Source organism: Oncorhynchus kisutch, linkage group LG2, assembly GCF_002021735.2.
Source record: "Oncorhynchus kisutch isolate 150728-3 linkage group LG2, Okis_V2, whole genome shotgun sequence".
NCBI classification, from domain to species: domain Eukaryota; kingdom Metazoa; phylum Chordata; class Actinopteri; order Salmoniformes; family Salmonidae; genus Oncorhynchus; species Oncorhynchus kisutch.
This window is the reverse complement of record NC_034175.2, coordinates 41940805-41964979: the sequence shown is the minus strand read 5'-3', so window position 1 is coordinate 41964979 and position 24175 is coordinate 41940805. Positions and strand designations below refer to the sequence as shown.

General features: G+C 42.6%; 1 protein-coding gene across 9 annotated transcripts in view; it reads left to right on the top strand.

Annotated features, from left to right (window-relative positions):
- The window catches only part of LOC109866128 (bromodomain adjacent to zinc finger domain protein 2B), a 98364-nt gene that overhangs the window by 25261 nt on the left and 48928 nt on the right, over positions 1-24175 (top strand). The window lies entirely within an intron of this gene.

Genomic DNA, 24175 nt, shown 5'->3' with positions numbered 1-24175 from the left:
AGAGGCAGTTATTTTCGTTCCTCTGTATTGAGGGTGAGATTCTCCTGTTATGCCAGGCATCTGTCCTGCCTTGTTTCAGGCCCTGCTGCACACAGCACACTGGCGGTAACAGGAGCTGTGTGTGAGGAGGAGCAGGACACTCTCTCTCCGTGTGCAACTTGCTCTGTTTCACACCAGCTTCGATACACCTGGGCCTGCTAGCAAAACACAAACAGTGAGGAATCTTAGAGGGCATACAGGTGGTAGGCAACACACAATAGGGGGTATTTGTCTGTTATTGCTATTATGGTTTGATAAGCTTCATGACTATGTGAAAGCATCTCATCTGCTCCAATTTCAGCCTTTTGGAATGGCTTGCACCTTCATTATCTTGCAGTGACTTACAGCACCTGAAATGTTGTGGCAAGAAAAGGGTTCATGTGGGTTTTTGCCTTGAATACGGGAGGGGAGTGTTCGGGATGTGTGAAACTTGAGGAATTGTGAGGTTCATGTGGTCACAGGTGACCGAGGAGCCAGTCTATGTTTTCGCATGCAAATGAGTGTAGAGCCGCCAGAGCCACTCCCGCTGAGAATTCACTTCATTCATTTCAGCCTGCCCTTCAGTTTCTGTCAGCACGCCACGGTTAGATATTTTTCCCAAGAATGTTGTCTTGTGAATGTTGAGTGCACTGTAAAAGGCTATTTGTGTGTCTGTGTGCGTGCCCATCTCTACCCTGAGATCACATAGACCTAGCATTCATACAAGCCATGAGATTTAAAAAACAAAAAAATCCCAGACCACTTCAGAATTCTGCTGGGCAGGGGTGAGCAGTTGAAGTACTCCCAGATGTTGTATGGAAATGAATGGGCTAGATTAGCTCACTCACCGTAGCCTAATTCTCAGAAACCTTGTGATGTGATGATTGAAAGATGTGGGCTCAGTCCACAGTCAAACCAGTCATTGTGCTAGCAGACAGCACAGCTTTAAACAGGTTTAGTAACATGCCTCTTGTCATGGTAAAACAAGCTTTTTGGATTCGCATCACTCACAAGCAACTACATACAGGTTTTTATTAGCCTACAGTATGGTGAGAGTTTGAATTACTTATGGACATAATTGACCCTATGTTGTATTTGATTATACAGTATAGGCTGGTTTAGTGTGATGTCAACAAGGAATATTTTGTCCCTCAGGTTGTAAAGTAGCAAGTGATTTTTAGCCAAGCCTTGAACCCTTGACATTTTGTAAAATTATTGTTTTATAAGCTGAATCTGACAATGTTGGATAATAAATGATAGGATAGAACACCATATGAGGTATGTTGGTACGTTTTATCTATAGACCAATTTCCTTCACAGTAAAAAAGCCAACTGCCTTGAAAAAGCAGCTGATTTCAGATGCAGTTGGAACTGAGTAGTAGCCTCTAGTGCAACAATAATTTCTTTTAAAATATAGTGTTAGGGGAAAAATTGATTTTTGCGAATCGGGATATTATTTTGACAATATTGCGATTTATTATTTTTGCTCAAGTTGGTTGTACCTGCACAACTTTTCCTCCATAGCTCGTTCTCCATCTTTTTAAATGGGGAACCAATTTGTTTTCAGCGCATTTATATTTCCATGACTGATCAAAACTCGTTTTATCACGGCTCTCTCTTGTCCCTCTGCTGCAGACATGTGGTTAGCAATATGCTTGGAACATCGAATCACAATTAAAGTCGATGTCGAATCGCAATGCATATAGAATCGTGAAAATTATAATGCATATCGTATCGGCACCTAGCCATCGTGATGATATTGTATCATGAGGTCCCTGGCAATGCCAGCCCTAATGGAATATCCTTCTTTTAACGTGAACATTTACAGCTTTCTAAGGCCGTAGACCAGCGTATTAGGCTGCACATTTAGCTAGGATATGGTATAAAGTGGAGCTCTGAGGCCCAGAGAAGTGCACACTGGGATTATGGAAACGTTCATTTAGCAGAGAGGAGCTCTTTTTTTTAAACTTTTTTTTTTTAAAGATGGCTCAGAGGCAGAAAGGAAATTAGTTATTTTCTCTGCACATTCATCAAAATAAAAATAGTCTGATGAGTATCCCAAGTGACTCTTTCAGCCCTGAATACACTTGGTATAGGATCCACTGCTGCACACCCACACATTCACTGTTAACTCTCCAATGAATTTCAGGTGTTATGGAGCAATATTAAAATCAACTCTCTGTTCCTGCTGCTTCTCCTGTTTTTAGTCTCAAATCTTTTGTCCTCCATTTCCTCCTGTAAGGAATACAGGATTTTGAAATATGACATGGTCTACTTTATTTGTGAATCTGAACATCATGACAGAAAAAAATACTAGGATCTGACCACAATGTTATTGGAAAACCATACAGGAGTATTGGACAAGGTATGAGATTTTCACTAGGGATGATCATACTGTTACGTACAAGGTTCTGACACCACTGTCTGATAACCTTTTCCAATGGCTGACAAACACTGCAGACAGAGGTTACGTGTCTCGCTGCCTCTCGTCCGGAGACGAATCCAGGGTATCAGAGAGCTCACATAATGACATTGAAAATAAAAACACACGCTATCTTTTTTTCTGTGGCCTGATGCGTGAAGGGTGTTTGGAAGGTGTACAGCAGGAAGTGCAGTGGAGTGATTGCAGTGTTCTTTTTGTTTTTTTTGCTTTCTGTTTACACTTTGAAATGACCTGAAAAGGCACCCTATTCCAAAACATGTCATTTCAGTCTCTGATAGCAAATAGTCCTACAGTGGTTTGATTAGCTGTTGCTTGAACACTTCCTCTTTTCCTTCTGTAAATGACATAACTAAATTGGATTGGGGGATCTGTAGTCATGCAGGCTAGGGCCTGTATCCACAAAAGATCTGAGTAAGAGTGCTTATCTAGGGTCAGTTTAGCCTTTTTAGCCTTTCTTTAACTCTGCAAGTCAGTTAAGAACAAATTATTATTTGCAATGACGGCCTATGGACCGGTTGGGACCTGATCCTAGATCAGCACTCCTACTCTGAGTCACTTTTTGGATACAGGCCCAGCTCTATGATGGAGCTCATACTCTTGACGTTCCATTAATTGTCCCAAAAAAGTATTGAGTACTTCTTTAAAGGTGCACAGGGTTACTTAGGCTTTTTTCTCCTTTAACAGTAATGCCTGCTCTCTGAGAGAAGCGTGGGATGTTCACGTTGCGATATTCATGTGTTCTAAATGGTCACTTACACTTAGCCCTGGGCAAGCCCCGGCCAACCTGGGATCGGGATTCAAGTGGCTCTCGTAGAAATTAGGCCAAATGTGAAACACTCTTTTATTCATCATAGCTGAATACAAATTGCTTCATTGTGTGACTTTTGCCCTCAAACATCAAAAGGACATGACATTTTTATAATTAAATTCCTCCAGAATTAACTATTTTTGTCGTCTTTGTGGTAATAGTCTCCACACTAGCATGTTTATTGAGCGTCCAAGCAGTTGTTGAGGTGTCTATTCTCCCTTTGATATCCCTTACCCAATGGGTCATTCCGCCTCAAAAAGCACAGAGGATTTTGACACCCACCATCTCAGATTGTTCTGAAATGGTATAGAAACAGATAAGCGAAGCATTCCTCAAATATTATTTAGTTGCAATATAATTTGATCTCTGAGAATTTAAGCTAATTGATTGCACCCAATTGGCCATTTTAATTTCTCTGGTTCATATAATCTAAAATAAATATAGTACCAAACATTTGATTTGGGCCATAATTCTTCCTAACAATGAGTAAGACATGAATTCGATAAAAATCAAAGCCACCCAGTTGGCACCCTGTCGACACTACGTCGGCGAGTACATAAACCGCCTATACCCGGTTCTATTGGTGAATGTACAATCACTGGAGAACAAACTGGACAAGCTCAGTTCGAGACTATCCTGTCAACGGGACCTGAAGAACTATAATATCCTATTTTTCTCAGTCGTGGCAGAACATGGACACTGATAATATACTGTACATCTAGCTAGGTTTTTTGGCTGGATAGAACGTTGGGTAAGATCAAGGGGGAGGTGTGTGTGTGCGCGCCTCCTTTTTTTTCATAGTTGTCCATTTACAACCACAAACCGATACGGGCATTAAGGCCGCACTCAACAAGCTGTATAGGGCCATAAGCAAACAAGAAAATACTCTTCCAGAAGTAGCGCTCTTAGTGGCCTGTGATTTTAATGCAGGAAAACTGAAATCCGCCCTCCCTATTTTCTACCAGCATGTCACCTGTGCAACTATTGGCGAAAACATTCCAGGTCACCTTTTTGCCACACACAAACCCATACAAAGCTCTCCCTCGTCCCCCATTTGGCAAATCTGACCATAACTCTATCCTCCTGATTCCTGCTTACAAGCAAAAACTCAAACAGGAAGTACCAGTGATGCTCTTAATACGGATGTGGTCCGATGATGCAGATGCTAAGCTACAGGACAGTTTCGCTAGCACAGACTCAAATACACTGCTCAAAAAAATAAAGGGAACACTAAAATAACACATCCTAGATGTGAATGAATGAAATATTCTTATTAAATACTTTTTTCTTTACATAGTTGAATATGCTGACAAGAAAATCACACAAAATATCAATGGAAAGCAAATTTATCAACCCATGGAGGTCTGGATTTGGAATCCCACTCAAAATTAAAGTGGAAAACCACACTAAATCAAATCAAATCAAATAAAGCCAGACTACAGTTTGAAACTGCACATGGGGACAAAGGCTGATCTACAGGCTGAAGTCAAAATGAGGCTCAGTAGTGTGTGTGTGGCCTCCACGTGCCTGTATGACCTCCCTACAACGCCTGGGCATGCTCCTGATGAGGTGGCAGATGGTCTCCTGAGGGATCTCCTCCCAGACCTGGACTAAAGCATCCGCCAACTCCTGGACAGTCTGTGGTGCAACGTGGCGTTCGTGGATGGAGCAAGACATGATGTGCTCAATTGGATTCAGGTCTGGGGAACGGGCGGGCCAGTCCATAGCATCAATACCTTCCTCTTGCAGGAACTGCTGACACACTCCAGCCACATGAGGTCTAGCATTGTCTTGCATTAGGAGGAACCCAGGGCCAACCGCACCAGCATATGGTCTCACAAGGGGTCTGAGGATCTCATCTCGGTAACTAATGGCAGTCAGGCTACCTCTGGCGAGCACATGGAGGGCTGTGCGGCCCCCCAAAGAAATGCCACCCCACACCATGACTGACCCACTGCCAAACCGGTCATGCTGGAGGATGTTGCAGGCAGCAGAGCGTTTTCCACGGCGTCTCCAGACTGTCACGTGGTCAGTGTGAACCTGCTTTCATCTGTGAAGAGCACAGGGCGCCAGTGGCGCACAACCCCAACCTGTGGACGTCGCCCCTCATACCACCCTCATGGAGTCTGTTTCTGACCGTTTGAGCAGACATGCACATTTGTGGCCTTGGAGGTCATTTTGCAGGGCTCTGGCAGTGCTCCTCCTTGCACAAAGGCGGAGGTAGCGGTCCTGCTGCTGGGTTGTTACCCTCCTACGGCCTCCTCCACATCTCTGATGTACTGGCCTGTCTCCTGCTAGTGCCTACATGCTCTGGACACTGCGCTGACAGACACAGCAAACCTTCTTGCCACAGCTCGCATTGATGTTCCATCCTGGATGAGGTGCACTACCTGAGCCACTTGTGTGGGTTGTAGACTCCGTCTCATGCTACCACTAGAGTGAAAGCACCACCAGCATTCAAAAGGGACCAAAACATCAGCCAGGAAGCATAGGAAATGAGAAGTGGTCTGTGGTCACTACCTGCAGAACCACTCCTTTATTGGGGGTGTCTTGCTAATTGCCTATAATTTCCACCTGTTGTCTATTCCATTTGCACAGCAGCATGTGACATTTATTGTCAATCAGTGTTGCATCCTAAGTGGACAGTTTGATTTCACAGAAGTGTGATTGACTTGGAGTTACATTGTGTTGTTTAAGTGGTCCCTTTATTTTTTTGAGCAGTGTATGTTCCGGGATTGAGGAGTTTGCCAAATCAGTCACCGGTTTCACTAACAAGTACATCCACGACGTCGTCATCCCCACAGTGACCGTACGTACATATCCCAACCAGATATCATGTATTACGGGCAACATTTGCTTTCAAGGAGCAGGACACCAATCCGGACACTTATAAGAAATCCTGCAATGCCCTCCGATGAACCATCAAACAGGCAAAGTACGACTAAGATCGAACCTACTACACTGGTTCTGACGCTCATCGGATGTGGCAGGGCTGGCAAACTATCACGGATTAACAAAGGAAATCCAGACGCGAGTTCCCCAGTGAGGTGAGCCTATCAGACGAGCTCATCGTAGCCGATATGAGTAAGGCCTTTTAAACAGTTTAACATTCACAAGGCCACAGTGCCAAACATATTACCAGTCTGCGTACTCCGAGCATGCGCTGACCAGCTGGCAAGTGTCTTCACTGACATTTTCAACCTCTGCTTGACCCAGCCTGTAATTCAAACATTTCAAGCAGACAAACAAAGTCTCTGTGCCCAAGAACGCCAAGGTGACCTGTCTAAATGACTATCTCCTCGTAGAACTCACATCTGTAGCCATGAAATCATTTCAAAGGTTGGTCATGGTTCACATCAACACCATTATTCCAGACACCCTGGACCTACTCCAGTTCGCATACCACCCCAACAGATCCACAGATGACACAATCTCTATTGCACTTCACACTGCCCTTTCCCACCTGGACAAAAGGAACACCTATGTGAGAATGCAGTTCATTGACTACAGCTCAGCGTTCAACACCATTTGTGTGCCCTCCAAGCTCATCACTAAGCTAAGTACCCTAGGATTATACACCTCACTCTGCTACTGGATGCTGGACTTCCTGACAGGCCACCCCCAGGTGGTGAGGGTAGGCAACAACACATCTGCCACGCTGACCCTCAACACGGGGGACCCTCAGGGGTGCATGCCTTGTCCCCTCCTGTACTCCCCGTTCACCCACGACTCTAACACCATTATTAAGTTTGCTGACGACGCAATGGTGATCGGCCTGATCGACGACGATGAGACCGCATATAGCAGTGGTATTCAAACAGGGAGGAAATTTTACGAACTGACTTGGTGGAAAGGTGGCATCCTATGACGGTGCCACAATGAAAGTCACTGAGCTCTTCAGTAAGGCCGTTCTACTGACAATGTTTGTCTATGGAGATTGCATGGCGGTGTGCTCTAATTTTTATTCACCTGTCAGCAAAGAGTGTGGCTGAAATAGTCCAATCCACTAATTTGAAGGGGTGTCTCATTGTTGTATATAGCCAGGTTATCTTTACTCATTGTGTATTTATTACTTTTATTATTACGTGTTTTTACTTTTGTATTTCTTCCTCTTTGTTGGGAAGGGCCCATAAGTAAGCATTCACTGGTAGTCTACACCTGTTTAAGAAGCATGTTATGAATAAAATTTGATTTGACATGGAGAACTAATACTGTTTTTTTTTTTTGGTTTGGGATTGGCATGTGGTGGTGGTGATGGAGTCTGTGGCTTTAGATTTTTTTTGGTGGGGGGGGGGATTCCTCGTGTCTTACTCAATTGTAGGAAGAAGTGTGGTCCAAATCAGATGTTAGGTACTATTTATTAAATATTATGTGGATCCTACAAATTTAAAGGACTCTTTTGGGTGCAATCAATTAGCTTAATTGATCAGCTATATGTTGCTGTAATGTTAATGTTGTGTTTTCAACTGCAGAAACATTTTCAGAACAATCTGAGATGGTGGGTGTCATGGCTTGTTGATATTACATGGAACGAATCCAATGCAAGATGAAGGCTGAAGAGTGACCAATCAGAAAGATCCGTTGGTCAAAGCAACATTCAGACCTTTAGCAAGAGTTACCTGCTTATTTATCTGTCTTGTTGCTGTGTACACGTTTTCACGCACTAAATCTGTGAGATTTTTAGTTTCATACGCTGTAAATGTAAGGAGGGATAGAAATGGGAATGGAGGAGTATGGACTGTGCTTTCACAGAGCAGCATTTCTTTTATTCAAGGCTCTGAAAGGATTGCCTACAGTATGAATGACCTTCAGAGTTGTTTTGCATACGATTGCATTTCATTTTAATCAAGCTCTTCAAATCAGACCTGTGTATTCTTTAAGGCCCTTCTATTCGTGCACCGATTAAATATTCCTGTGCAATGTATTTTTATGGACGGTTTCTAATGCAGACAGCTCTCTGGAGTGTTACCCCCTTGATTATAATGCAAATTTCTCACATTAAGAAATTGTCTTTAGTTTTAAGGTTATGCTGGGTTGTATGCTTCAAGATAATTACTCGCTATTTCTACAACACTCCAAAACAGAAATGATACCCAACATCTCAAGACTAAAAGACCAATGAGGCATATTGGTTGAAATGAGAGTTCTCTTGTTCATAATTTGCATACTGTGTGTGTGTGTTGTAGAGCACATTATTAGTTCTAGGTGTCCATATTGCTGGAGTTAATTTAGGATTTAGCCGAGGCAACATGTTAAGATGAAGACTAGACCAATTTCTAAAATGCGAAAAAGCAGCTTGAGGAGACAATTTTGTAATAAGCAACATGCATTCTTTGTATTCCCGGGGGTCTACAAAGGGTCTAAGTGATTTGTTTTCCTCTTAACTAATACAGTCAGTTAGATTTTGATGGGCATACAGTGAAGCTATTTTATTTATTGTGAATAATTTTCTTTCACATTTATGCTTTAGTGAAAAGGAATGAGTGTGTGTGCTTCCAGGGTTAATTTCAGGAAGATGTGCTCCTGGTAATTAGAAGTCGATTCACAAAATTGATTAGATTATGCTAATCACGGGCGATTAATATCTTTTAAAACGGAGAGCAGAAATGACAATGCAGCCGCCTTCTGAGACCGTTTTCCTCGGCTGTGTACCTTGAGATGTCACTGTGTGTTTCCCACATGACTGGCTTAAAGATGGCCCTGTGAGAAACTGTCTGTCAGCTCACCAACAAGACCCAGCGTTGAGAAGAGAACCGGTTGCACCATGTGGCTTCTCAATCTTAATTCCACTATTGGAACTTTCTTTTTTTTTCTCTCATTTTCTTTCATTTTCAGTCATCTTTTATCTTCTTTTTTTTTTTAAATCAACTTTTAAAAAATCAATTTCTCCCTTAACCTCCCTCCAGTGTGGTTATTGGCTTGCTTAGCTTCTTGAGATATTTTATTTTTGGTGTGTAGTGTGAAAAGTTATATCCTTCCCCATGCAGAGATAGACAGAGGTTGATTGACAGATTTAAGGTGAATGGCTGGTGTGCTGCAGATGAGTGGGTGGGGGGTGTTGTCGTCGTGTGCTGTGACCAGCCATGGTTCCTTTCTTTCCTTTGTGCTGAGGCACGGACCATGGCTCTACTCTGCTCTGCTCTGCTGCAGGCTCACTGAGTGCCTCCATGTCTTACACCCACAGCACTCTACATACAGCCCTCATGTCTGACATCCCTGGAACAACTCTATCTCTGGTTCACCTTTTTTAAGCCCCGCTTGTCATTCCTGACAGTTTCAACCAGGATTCATCCTTGATAATGTAGCAGCCTTGGCATTGTAGGACACAGGAAGTTAAACAAAATCAAGGCCTCAGTTTACACCAGTTAGCTGCTCCTGTATGGTTGGATGTTGTGTTAGAGGTGGGCTTGGGTGAGTCGCTGTCTCCCTGAGCGTTGCACTCCCTGTTGGGCTAGAAGAATGTGGCAGGAGACAGTTGGCCTCTCCTTGTTCCGGCTGTGTTGCTGCTGCCCATGTTATCTTAATAATGCAATGGCCAATCTGGAATTTCTAAGGCCTCTACAGCTTCAATGTGGGACAAAAATATGAATTGCTAATCCCGTGTTTCCCCACACCATTCTGATTTGGTGAAGTAAGGAGCCGGTTTATACTTTTTCAAAAGAAACCTGAGGGGGAAGGCTAAACGTTATGCTGTTGCGCATGTCCTGCATGTTTTCTCTGTGCATTGAAAAATGCATTACCTGACGTGGGCCTTTTTTCATCTAAGGTTGTGTAGACTAGGAAACAACACTTTTGCGCTCTGTTTTTTGTTGTTGTAATAAACCTTGTAAGGTTCCGACAGAGCCCAGTCACATTTACACACGTTATCATTGAGGTGAACCGTATGCGGCACTTCAGTGGGTAGAGTGTGCAGTATTTCTAATGCCCATTCTCTACCAGTGGATGTATATGGATGGTGTGTGTCTGACAAATGCTCTGTCAGGGACGCCGTGCTCTGGATACATTTTTATTTTTTGCTTCATCCGGCTTCACTGCAGCCTACTCCCTGGTTTGTGTCACAAATGGCACACTATTCCGTTTTTAGTGCTTTTGACCAGGGAATCCCATAGGGTTCTGGTCAAAAGTAGTGCACTATATAGGAAATGGGGTTTGGGACTCTGGCCCCTTGTATATAGTGCTGCGGATATTTGATTTATGCTCTGGGCTTCCTCTGAGGGGACCCCTCTGCAGGAATGAGAAAGCCATCATAGTGTTGTTTACCTTGATCCTGGTTCGCCTTTTTCGCTCAGCCTCAGCATCTGACAGGGTCAGAGAAATGGGATGAAACTGTGTATGCCCCTGTCATTCCCTCTATACATAAATAGCGTGGAGACCATGTTGTTTATTTGGTCGTACCGGACCATGAAGGTCAGTGATATTGTGGCGTCTTGCCCTAAAGCCTTGAGCTTCTTGGACTTTGGGTCCCATTGTCTCTGGCAGTGGTACGCTATTGTTAGCCAGTAAAATTAGAAGCGCGTGACCACAGATATGACCACACAACCTGAGGACCTATGCTATTGCCAACTGCTGACATACCAGTACAACTAGGGCCTAGTTCAAGAGTGTTACCTAAGATATTTATAACTAACCCAAGAAAGACCACAGCCTGTCGTTTCCAGTAGGAGCAAATTAATCATAGTGGGCAGAACAATCAAGTAGGTGGGCAGAGCCGAGCACAAGCTAGTGAGATCCTTTTGGCATGTTCTAGCATTTATCTGCATATTTCCATTAGGGAACGCCAACACTGTAAAGTACGCGTGTGCGATAACAAAATTCGCAATTTTATTAAATGGTAAATTCTACAAAACACAATTCACTCAGTTTGTTACAAATTCTAGTTTTGGAAACAGAACTGTATGGAGGTCAAATATTGAGAAAATTAGCTGAATGTCGGCCAAAATCCATCGCGCTCCATATTCTCCCAATGCTGGCCACTGAGCTTCCTCTCATCACCATATTTGGTAGTGAGTGGAAACGCCAACAGGATGCTTTACATTTATACATCCTGTGAAATACTTAGGTCATCTGTGGTGTTACATTGCAACAAAAAACCATGGCTACCACTTAATTGCAAATAATTTTGATAAGATGTCTTGATTTGTTGATATATACAGTGCATTCGGAAAGTCTTCAGACCCCTGGACTTTTTCCACAAACAGCCTTATTCTGTCTTTTCCCTCAATCTACACACAATACCCCATAATGACAAAGCAAAAACAGGTTTTTAGAAATGTTTGCAAATATAAAAAAAGATCACATTTACATAAGTATTCAGACACTTTACTCAGTACTTTGTTGAAGCACCTCTGGCAGCGATTACAGCCTGGAGTCTTCTTGGGTATGATGCTACAAGCTTGGCACTCCTGTATTTGGGGAGTTTCTCCCATTTTTTTTATTTTCTTTGTAGATCCCCTCAATCATTGTCAAGTTGAATGGGGAGCATTGCTGCACAGCTATTTTCGGGTCTCCAGAGATGTTTGATCAGGTTCAAGTCCGGGCTCTGGCTTGGCCACTCAAGGAGATTCAGAGAAGCCACTCCTGCGTTGTGTTGGCTGTGTGCCTAGGGTTGTTGTCCTGTTGGAAGGTGAACCTTTACCCCAGTCTGAGGTCTTGAGCGCTCTGGAGCAGGTTTTCATCTCCCTTGACTTTGCTCCGTTCATCTTTCTCTTGTTCCTGACTAGTCTTCCAGTCCCTGCCGCTGAAAAACATCCCCACAGTATGATGCTGCCACCACCATGCTTCACCGTAGGGGTGTTGCCAGTTTTCCTCCAGATCTTGGTTTCATCAGACCAGAGAATCTGGTTTCTCATGGTCTGAGTCCTTTAGGTGCTTTTTTTGACAGCCCGCTTGGAATTTGCCAATGTGCCTTTTACTGAGGAGTGGCTTCCGTCTGGCCACTCTACCACAAAGGTCTGATTGATGGAGTGCTGCAGAAATGTCCTTCTGGAAGGTTTTCCTATTTCCACAGAGGAACTCTGGAGCTTTGTCAGAGTGCCCATCGGGTTCTTGGTCACCTCCCTGACCAAGATTCAAGATTGGCCGGGCGGCCCGCTCTAGGAGAGTCTTGGTGGTTCCAAACTTCATCCATTTAAGAATGATGGAGGCCACTGTATTCTTGGGGACCTTCAGTGCTGCAGACATTTTTTGGTACCTTTCCACAGATCTGTGCCTCGACACAATCCTGTCTCGGAGCTCTGTGGACAATATCTTCGACCTCATGGATTGGTTTTTGCTCTGACATGCACTGTCAACTGTGGGACCTTATATAGACAGGTGTGTGCCTTTTCAAATCATGTTCAATCAATTGAATTTACTACAGGTGGACTCCAAGTTGTAGAAACATCTCAAGGATGTGTCAATGGAAACAAGATACACCTGAGCTTAATGTCAATCCACATAGTCTGAATACTTATGTAAATAAGGTATTTCTGTTTATTTTATACATTTGCAAAAATGTCAACCTGGTTTTTGCTTTGTTGTTATGGTGTTTTGTGTCGATTTGATACATTTGTTTTTATTTAATCGATTTTAGAATATGGCTGTAACAACATTTTGAAAAAAGGAAGGGGTCTGAATATTGTCCAAATGCACTGTAGGTACAAGTTCTCATCAACTAGGCTTAGTTAAGAAGTAGTTAATCAAAAGGCTGTCTGGTTTATCTAATGAGAGACAGCCAATGAAGATGTATTTCCTGTATATTACAGTAGAACGAGCAGAGTGGGAAATGCCCATGGGTCAGGGTTGTTTTATTCAGCGGTGCAGAATGAAGGATAACCTTTGCACTGGCAGCCTAGGCTCATGTTTAATTTGTAGCCGTCCCCTATCCTGTAAGGTGATTGCATTCTATTTATATTCAAACTCTCTCTCTTGTTGACATGCAAATACACCCTCCTCTCCCATTAATATTAGAGTTTTTAAATGCTGAATTTATTTCTGAGTGTGAGTTGTGGTCCAAATGTGTTAACGCCTTTTGCTTTGTGTGGATATTTTCAGTTGCAAGTTAAAGCTATATGCAAATGAGGGTTTCCTGAGACACATTGTGTTTGTATCTCCCACGTTAACACTTGTTTGGAACCGATAAATATAATTTTAGCAAGGGAAACTGTGAAGGCCACACAAACAAAGTAAATAGATGTTCTTTGTAATTGCTAGTAGTATATATTTTTTTATTGCCATTGTTATGACTTGAATGTTTCATATTTTGGGCTGATGTAATAAATATTGGTTTTGAAACTTCATAGTCCACACTAAAATCTGATTAAAATTTTTATTTTATTTTTTTACAAAGAAATAGGCCTAGGGTCTGTCTTTTTGTTCCTTAAAATCACATTTGGGAGAATTACAAATTGTCAATACTATTTAGATTTGCATCTCCCTTTTTTAGGAAAAGCAGCCCAAAAAAATATGTTTACTGGTATGTTTACGTCACAAAATGTGAGGCCTTGCTGTAGCCTGAAGCATTTTCCTCAGGCCCTGTATAGATTTGAGTAGCATCTTGGGTGACAATGGAGCATTCGGCTGAGCATGCAGATACTTTTAGAGGTCCTCATTGTTCCAGGCTGAAAGCAGTAGCAGTTAGCTTTTTGTCTTGCCTCTCACATGCGTGTCATCTGCATTATGTATATCATGACTGGAAAAGGCTCCATCCAATCAGAGACCACTGATGGAGGTCTGCTGTCTCCTATTTCCTCTCTATCTCTCTCCTGTGGTTTTTACCTCCCTTGTCGTCTTTCTCTCTGACTCTCTCTCACACACTTTCACTCTCACTTCATCTTTTTCTTCCCTCTGCCTTCTCCCTGTGTGTGACTCCCTGCGCCTCTTTTTTTTCTCTCTCTGTGAATATGTAGATAGGCTGCACAAAGTATTCTAACTAGATTTGAATGAAATACAGTTATTGTATTGAAACACATTCTGTAATGGAATATACAACGCTTTTGGTCACATACACATATTTAGCAGATGTTATTGTGGGTGTAGCGAAATGCTTGTGTTCCTAGCTCCAACAGTGCAGTAATATCGAACGAGACACAACAATGCACACATCTAAAAGTAAAAGAATGGAATTAAGAAATCTATTAGGATGAGCAACGAGCATTGGCTAAAATACAGTAGCATATAATGCAGTATATACATATGAGACGAGTAAAGCAGTATGTAAACATTATTAAAGGTACTAGTGTTCCATTATTAAAGTGGCCAGTGATTCTATGATTATAGGGCAGCAGCCTCTAAGGTGCAGGGTTGAGTAACCGGGTGGTAGCCGGTTAGTGATGACTCCGTTTCACAGGATGACTCCGTTTCACAGGATGACTCCGTTTCACAGGATGTATCAGCACCATTTCCCACTTTTTGATTCAACATAAATTGAACAATAACACTATTGCACCGTGGCCCTCATATTTCCTCTTCTCCCTTATTAGCAACAGATAATCATTGTGATGTAGCCTGCGGGAGGAAAACAGTTGCGCAAATGGTTTAGGAGTAAACGAGAGGAGAGAGATGGGAATGTATGTTATGTACAGTAATAACACTGTGATTATCTCTAACCAGCATTGGCTGGCCAGTTGCCATACCCTTTTCTCCATGTTTTTGGGAAGTGCACATTAAGAGGAATCATTCCCATGAACAGTTTCTGTTGTAATGGACCTCCTAAATATATCTAGTTAACAATTCATATGGAACTGCTGTAATGAGTTACCATTCTGGAAGGTAACATTGAATTATTCTCCTGGTATAAGCAAAACCTGAAGGTTACTTAAAGCTAGATTCAGGGGGATATTTTGAGTATGCTTAAGAAGCAGCGCCGTTGTCTAAATCCACTATAACACTGCAAACATTTGGTTTGGCATCGGAGTTAATCGTTTTGAAAGAAACGCTGTAGTATTGGGATTAGTACGGTCTTGTTTGACATTAGTGCCAGCGCCTAGGCTATTGGTGCTGTTGAAATGGGGCCCCTTCCTAAGTGGTTTTGTAGGTACCAACATACTTATTACTTAGTCTCGTGTCAGCCTCCATCAAAGGCTAGCAACGGATTGACGGATTAATGAAGTACCCTGCCTTTCTCTCTCTCTCTCTCCTGTCTCTCTCCCCTTCTCTTCTTCTACTTCTCTCTCTTCTTCTCCCTCTAATTAAAATGTGCAGGGTTCCATATTTTATGGTTAATGTCTGGTGTTGACGTGGCCAGGAAAGGCTGCAGGCCCAGGAATGTGTTGTGTGATGGATACCAGTTTGTATGGAACATGTGGGATTCCTGTTTGCAGGCCCCCGCGTTCCCTACGTTCCGCCCCTGGATCACTCCAAATGAAAATGATCTGCCTCCACTAGCTCTGTCGCGCTCAGAACCTGCACTAGCTCGCTAACGCCGCCGCGAAGGACAAATGCATTTCTTCCAACATTTGTCACACTCAACTTCCACATCATTCATCAGAGTTCATTTGCCTCCCAAACTACCCCCTCCCCCTCAGTCTTTGTTCACGGTAAGCATTCGATATGCGTTTTCGGCAGTCGACACGAACAGAATTACTTTTTGGCGTGAAGGTCTCCTCTCCTAAAAGATGTATGCGCCCGGAGGAATGATGAAGACCAAACGCCCTGCCTTTTTGTGTTTTGTGGGTCGTTCTTAAGAAAGGGGGAAAAAATATCTATATTATTTTCCCAGCGTTATGAACACAGATGGATCTGCCGTGTGGATTGAGATGATACGTGCCCTTGCATACTAGGTCAAAAATGTGATTACAGCTTGGGCTGTAAAGGACTAAATGTTATGTGGCCTAGCTGTGACAGACAGCCAGCCAGCCAGTTCTGAGGAGGAGGTGTTTTGTTGTATCAGGGCAGCAGGGCTCGGGGATAGAGCGGTGTAATGTGTCACCCACCGTGGCAATGCCAAAGTGGTCTGAAAGGCTGAGAGATGCTGTCCATTTTGAATGAAGGTGAAACAAATGGGAGTTTTGTCGTACGGGGTTGTAGTTCTTTTCCCTTCTGAGTAGGGCTTGAAGTCCTATAGTAAAAAAATGTGTGTCAATATAGTGTATAGGCTATGTGCACTAAACTAGCTTACTGCATTTGGCTAACACTTTTATTCGTTTTAGGGAATTAACATTTGGACTTTTCTTATAAAATAGTACTGTAATGCAACTTCCCTGTCCATTACAAACCGCATGTGGACACCAGGAAGAGTACCTGCAGCTTTGGCTGTAGCTAATGGGGTTCCTAATAAAATACAGCAACAAAAAATAGCTTTTATCTTTGAACAAAACCCAAGGAGCACATGGTTTCATTTGTCTGGCAGCACGTGGTACAAACTAGGGGCTTATTACAAACACACAGCCAGAGATGAATGGTTAAACCAGATTTGACTCCCTTGTGCTAAAACATTGAGACGTTCCCTGTACAACATGTGCGGTGTGTTTCTATAATTTTTCTGCTTTACCAGGTCACATCCTCTCACGGCAACTCTGTCAGTCTATGACCTCCCTCACCAAAATACGAAGAGGCCTGTTTGATCATGATTGGAGGCGTTAGTTATTAGAGTTTGGGGGAGTGTGAGACAGAGGGAGAGAGGGGGGGGGGTGCTTCATTCTTTTCATCATAGCACACTGTGTCTCTCCAGCACTCTGTCAGATGTGTCCCAATCGAAGGTTTCCTGCATTAGAAAGCCGTGGCCGGGGCAGACGGAGCCCTTCATCACTGTCTAGGAAGGGAGGTAGTGGACGTCAAGGCCGGAAAGGATTGACCGACAGACAAACGCAGGCAGAATTGAGGTCTGTCTGTCTCTCTGCCGTGCTGTTTGATGCTCAGTGGAGCCGTCCTGGCATTTCATCTGAACTACGAATGTTACCAGTGAACTACAGATGCATCCAGCCATGCTGACCTGAGCCACTTTCCAATTTCCCGACCAACCTCCTCTGTATCAACCAGCCACCACAGTGAGCTACTATCCTCGCAGGCAGACGCACAGAAGTATATACAAAAAAAGACCCACAAATAATTCACTTCTGCTTGGTGAACTCGGAAGGGGATTGGGAGTCAGGTGGGGGTGAAAGTTATATATTTTTTCTCTCTCTGGCTCTGTGATGTGCTGTTCAGGTCGGATTATCCTCTTCTGCCTTTTTAACAACCCCTTCCATCCATCGATCCCACTGTGGCGCAAATCACGCCGTCTCAACAGTGGCCCAGCTATTTGTCCAGTGTAGCAGAAGCCTCGTTAATTGTTTTCAGTGGACACCGGTGATTTTTGTGTCGGTAAAAATAATCTACCAGTGTCACCAGGCAACCATGCAGAGGGCCAGGTTAAGACACTGCTCACGCTTCAAGAGATTGTTTTTGTCCCGAGTCAATGTCGGGGGCTACAGCTAATCATTACACCATTTAAGGTCATAGAGAATGAATGCAGTGCATCCACAGACCACGGTTTCACGTGAACTAGAGTGTTAGGCTTATTTCTCCATTTACTTATGGTTTGTGTCACTTATTCATTTATGTGTAAAGTAAGGATAAACATTGGTAGCCGGGATCCCAGGATCACTCTTCACATTTCCAAAAAAATAAATAATTACAAGACCTGGGAAATTACAACATTTTCCCCACCAATGTCATACTATTGAAATTCCACGAAATACACAACATATGCAGCAGCAGATTGGCAAGCAAAATGTATGTCGCATGGAAGCCTTTTGTTTACTTCACACACAGTCGTCATAAATTCCAAGCACATGCATAATTGACACTGCCAGACTGCACATGAGACCTGAAATACGGTTGAGTTCTCCTCAGAACTGACAATTCTATCCATGTCCGATCCAAGCCCGGTGAGCTGAAAGCCAGAGCCCAGGCCTGGTATGACATCACAGAAATTAAATGAGCCCGAACACACACACAAAAGAAAAGTCAGATTTCTACAAAACAGTAGGCAAAATTGATTTAAACTGAAGTTGAGAACATCACAGTGGAGGTGCAGCGGAGAGAAGAGATGAGGAAACAGCCATTGGGCCTAGAAAAAGCACAGAGAGAGGAACACTCACCTTAGTAATGATCAACTGATGATGAAAATATTGGAATGAAGAAGGCTAATGCACTTGAAGGCATGTATCAAATTCTTGCCTATACCGAAACTCCCAAAGTAATATGCAACTGTTACACTAGACTGAACAAAAATATAAACGCAACAATTTTAACGATTTTACTAAGTTACAGTTCATATAAGGAAATCAGTCAATTGAAATAAATGAATTGGGCCCTAATCTATGGATTTGACAACTGGGCAGGGGCAAAGCCATGGGTACAAGCCAGGCCCATCCAATGGGGAGCCAGGCCTAGCCAATCAGAATGAGTTTCCCCCCCCAAAAAGGCCTTTATTACAGATAGAAATACTCCTCAGTTTTATCAGCTGTCCGTGTGGCTGGTCTCAGATGATCCCGCAGGTGAAGAAGCCGGATGTGGAGGTCCTGGGCTGGCGTGGTTTCACGTGGTCTTTGGTCGTACTGCCATATTCTTTAACCTTTTCTAGCGCAGGCGTTCCGCTAGTGGAACCCCTCGACAACATTCTGCTGAAAAGGCAGTGCGCAAAATTCTAAAATATTTTTTACACATTAACAAGTCCAATACAGCAAATTAAAGATAAACATCTTGTTAATCTACCCATCGTGGCCGATGAAAAAAAAAAAAAATGCTTTACAGCGAAAGCACAACATATGATTGTTAGGTCATAGCCAAGTAAAAAAAAAAGACATTTTCCAGCCAAAGATAGGAGTCACATAAAGCCAGAAATATAGATCAAATTAATCACTAACCCTTGATGATCTTCATCAGATGACACTAATAGGACATCATGTTACACAATACATGTATGTTTTGTTCAATAATGTGCATATTTATATCCAAAAATCTGTTTACATTGGCGACTTGAGTGCAGTAATGTTTTGATTCCAACATTGATAAAAGATACAACTGTTATTCACAAAATTAAAGATAGATTTCTCCTTAATGCAACCGCTGTGTCAGTTTTCAAAAAAACTTTACGGAAAAAGCATCATCTGAGAACGGCGCTCAGAGCCCAATCCAGCCAGAGAAATATCCGCCATTTTGAAGTTAACTGAAGTTAGAAATAACACCATAAATATTTACTTACCTTTGATCTTAATCAGAAGGCACTCCCAGGAATCCCAGTTCGAAAATAAATGTCTGATTTGTTCCATAAAGTCCATTTATGTCCAAATAGCCACTTGTTGTTAGCGTGTTCAGCCCACAAATTCATCTTCATGAGGCGTAAGTACTTCGTCCAGACAAAAACTCAAAGTTCCGTTACAGGTCGTAGAAATAAGTCAAACGATGTATGGAATCAATCGTTAGGATGTTTTTAACATAAAACATCAATGTTCCAACCGGAGAATTCCTATGTCTGAAGAAAAGCACTGGAACGAGAGGTAACTCTGTCAGGAGCGCGCGTCACGAGCCTGAGACACTCGCCAGACCACTGACTCAAACAGGTCTCATGAGCCCCTCCTTTATAGTAGAATCCTCATTCAAGTTTCTAAAGACAGGTGACATCTAATGGAAGCCGTAGAAAGCGCAACTTTATCCATATCCCACTGTGAATTCGGTTAGCCAAGCTTTGAAAAACTACAAACCTCAGATGTCCCACTTCTTGGTTGGATTTTTCTCAGGTTTTCGCCTGCCATATGAGTTCTGTTATACTCAGACATCATTCAAACATTTTTAGAAAGTTGAGTGTTTTCTAGCCAATACTACTAATAATATGCATATATTAGCATCTGGGACAAGGTAGGAGGGAGTTTACTCTGGGCACGCTATTCATCAAAAAGTGAAAATGCTGCCCCCTATCCCAAAGGTTAAAGCGACGTTGGAGGCCGCTTATGGTAGAGAAATTAACATTCAATTGTATGGCAACAAATCTGGTGGACATTCCTGTAGTCATCATGCCAATTGCACGCTCTCTCAACTTGAAACATATGTGACATTATGTTGTGCCAACTGCTAATTTTAGTGTCTTTTTATTGTCTCCAGCACAAGGCGCACCTGTGTAATGATCATGCTATTTAATCATCTTGATATGCCACACCTGTCAGTTGGATGGATTATCTTGGCAAAGGAGAAATGCTCACTAACTGGAATGTTATCAAATTTGTGCACAAAATTGGAGAGAAATAAACTTGTGCTTATGGAACGTTTTATTTCAACTCATGAAACATAGGACCAACACTTTACATGTTGCCTTTTATATTTTTTGTTCAATTTAAAGTAATAGTCGTGTGTGTGTGTGTGTGTGTGTGTGGTCACCTAGATGATAATTTCAGCACCCTCATCCCGCTGCTTTGAGACCAGCATGGGGGACTCTAGGTAAATCAATCAATGTCGGCTCTTTGTTTTCACTGAATCTCAGTTTAAAAAATATTTGGTAACAGTTAGGCTGGGGAAATTGTTAGGTAAATTAAGGTGTGCGCTAATGATCGTCTTTATTCTAGATTGCTCATATATTAGCTGATCAGAATGTTTTTATACAACGGTATTTTTCTCTTCACTCAGGTAGTGTATAAAAATGTTCTGATGAGCTAATATATGAGCAAACTAGAATAAAGACGATCATTAGCAGCCTGTCCTACCCTGTGTCACAGAATCTCTCTGAATGGTTAATTCATCTCTGGCTGGACAAGTGGAAGTGATATCCCATTTATGCGTTTGCTCATCAATCACTGATCAGGAACATTTAGGCTACATTATCGCATTATTTACCTATTGACTCACTCACATGGTGGCCTTATAAAGCCATATATAGAGCATAGGAAAATAGCCTATCGTACCAATCCCACTTAAACCCAAAATCCAGACTCTTGTCTCGCAAGAAGAATCCTAACTTTATTCTGTAATCCATAGGTTGGATTATCAAAGCACATGCCTATGCAGGTCAAAATACCGCTCTTAACATTCTCTGCCCTGTGTCGTACTGCTGCCCATATGGGAGCGTCAGTAGAGAATGTGTGATCAACAAACGCTATGAGAGTAGATATGGATATTTATTTTAACCGAGTTCGTCCCCGTTAAGAGATCTTGATATTTAAACAATTTCCTCTCCATCTCCCCCGTTATTCATGAGCTGATCTGCTATCTGTATAATCAACTTGATTTAGCCAAATAGGAGATATTCTGTCATTCATTGGAGGTTATCTAGCGAGCTTAGCAACTTTGGTCACTTGTTTTTTGTTTGACTACCGTTAGAGTTTGTATGATTCAAAAACGCTATGGCCTATTTGGGGTGCGTCCTGAGAGCGTTCTGTGTCCAGATAGCCTAGGCATTCTGCTGAAATGCACTGAATGAATTGAGGTACATAACGCTTTGACTTTATAAACGGCCTGTTTCGCAATTCACAACCATGTCATTGGCGATCAAAGTTTACTGTCATTACTAAATATCAGTATGACTTGCTGTGGAAGCTTTACATGGGGGTGCAGCCAGACTGTAATGTGGAACAGCAACAATCTCATTTTGGAAGAACCCTGAGTAACCATATCTTGGGTTTTAAAGCTTTAAATGGATTTATTTCCCTGCACTCTCTGAATAAACATGAATTATTCCCTTTATTGAAATTTGGTCGATTTTCAGGAAAATATGAATCCCTAGTGTGAAGTGACAGAGGTGTGACATACAGCAGGGCTGTAACTAGTGGAACAGGCATGTTCGTCCCAAATGGCACCCTGTTCCCGATATAGTGCACTACCCTTGACCAGGGCCCTGGTCAAAAGTAGTGCCCTACACAGGGAATAGGGTGCCACTTGAGACGCACGCAGAGTGCATGGCGAGAGGCTAGTAGTATAGTGCGGTAGCATGCTGAAGCTCTCTAGCGGACTTTGAATGGGGTCAAGGCATTCTGTATTATACTCTAGATCTCTAGCAGCCCTGCACCTTCCATTAGCTGGAGAAGACATCTTGTCTGTCGGCAGCCTGAATACTGCTGATCCATGCTGATGACTCTGTTGTGGGATTATCACTGTTTAGCATCAGCCATCTGTTATGCTGGGTTTGCGGATAATAAGACGGATGACACACACACACACACACACCGAACCGACACACACTGACCAACCTGGCTACACCAGGAGGGCAAGGCTTACACACACACACAGTTGCAGGGAGCACAGACATGGCATTTTCCACCGCAACCAACAGGCCTAATGAGCTCATGGCATTTCAGTGGTCAGTGGCATTTGGAGGTGTGTGGGGTTTTCATTAAGAAAAAGACGAGTCTGTTTTATAAGCACATCAAATTGTCTGAAGGAAGGGGCATATCTTGTTTGCGGCATGACCTGCACTCCAGGCAGGCAGCTGCATTGTGGGAAGGGTGATATCTGCAGAACGTGACTGATTTTAGGCAGATCCATTTCTCCTCTAAATACTCTCCTGTACATTAGCATGGCTTCTATGGGATCTGCAGGCTGCTGTTAGGAATGCGTGCATTATGTGTGCTGCTGCGTTTGGCATGCTGTCAGGGGCTCAAGATGAGTTGCACATGCACACTCCAAAGTCAAATGAATTTCCCAGGTGCTATATTCCAGGTGCTATAGGTTCTATAGCACCTGGAATATCAGCGCCACTGTGCCATGCACTTTAATAACCTATAAAATCAAGCTGATCATTAAGGCAGGATTGGCCTCTTAAGTCTAGAAAATGCTTGATTTATAATTTTTGTAATTATCGTCTTTGCCATCGTCTCATTCATGTTTCGTTTTCAATTTCCTCAAATGTACGTTTAGTAAGTAATGGGGTTTGAGGGATTGTTTTTAAGGGAACATTTTTCAGATTATTTCTGTAGACAGTTTTTCTGTTATAGACGGAGAGGCGCCCCAGAGAGAGACGTCCGTTGTCTTGTGCAGCAGAAATGAATTGCCCAAGAGGAAATCATTTCTGCAACATTTCACAATAGAATAGAGAAGTGGGCAGATATCAAGGAAAGATTAAAGTGTGTGTGTGTGTGACATGTGAGTCAGACTGGACTTCCATTTAAATCTAATCTTAGTATCTAATGTAGGATCATTTCATATTTGATTTGGGTTATTTAGCCTACCTTATATTAAATCTAGGCTATATTTGTTGGTTCGTTCAATCTTCATGCAATTGAGAATAAATGATCCTCCCGTAAAGAAAAGGCTAGATTGTTTCTTTATGATGATAGCTTTTTAAAGAGTACTGTTGTAATTATTAAGTATAAATTAGAAGGTTTTTGATTCAACTATGGACACCTATACACACACACACACTGCAGCATGGCCTTTCAGTGGCGCACGGCTGCAGCTTTCATGTCATTTGCGTCGTCTCGTAAGTGTTGTCGGTGGGCGAGGAGGGACGTTACTTAATATTCAGCGGATAGCTTTGTCTCCCAGATGTAATCACCAGCAGGCCTAGCTGCCTCCGCTGCAGAGGACAGTCACCGGGGAGATTTAGAAATAGTTTATGTCTAATGATACAATAACAAAGATGCCAGGGCTGTTAAACACTTGTTAAAGGGGCTTTTCGGATGTGGTCTTTTGTGAAACACAACAAAGGGAAGTGGCATAAATCATGGAAAAGCTGGGAGATTTAGGGGGTGATGAAATCACGAGACTACTAAAGAATCAGCCTGTCTGTGTCTTCATTTGGATGATGGGCAGAGCTACTGTGGTCTGTGTCAACCGAGAGATGGCTTAGTGATAGCTCTCTGCAAATCTACCAATCGAGTCACCATTAGTGTTTTAACTGTACATTTAAGAGGAACATCTGCTGCATTGTAAGCTGGGAATGATTTCAATGATTCCTGTGAAAACTGTCCACAGTAAAGCGCTAATATTCTCATTAGCAACGCAAGTCTTGAGTGGCACCA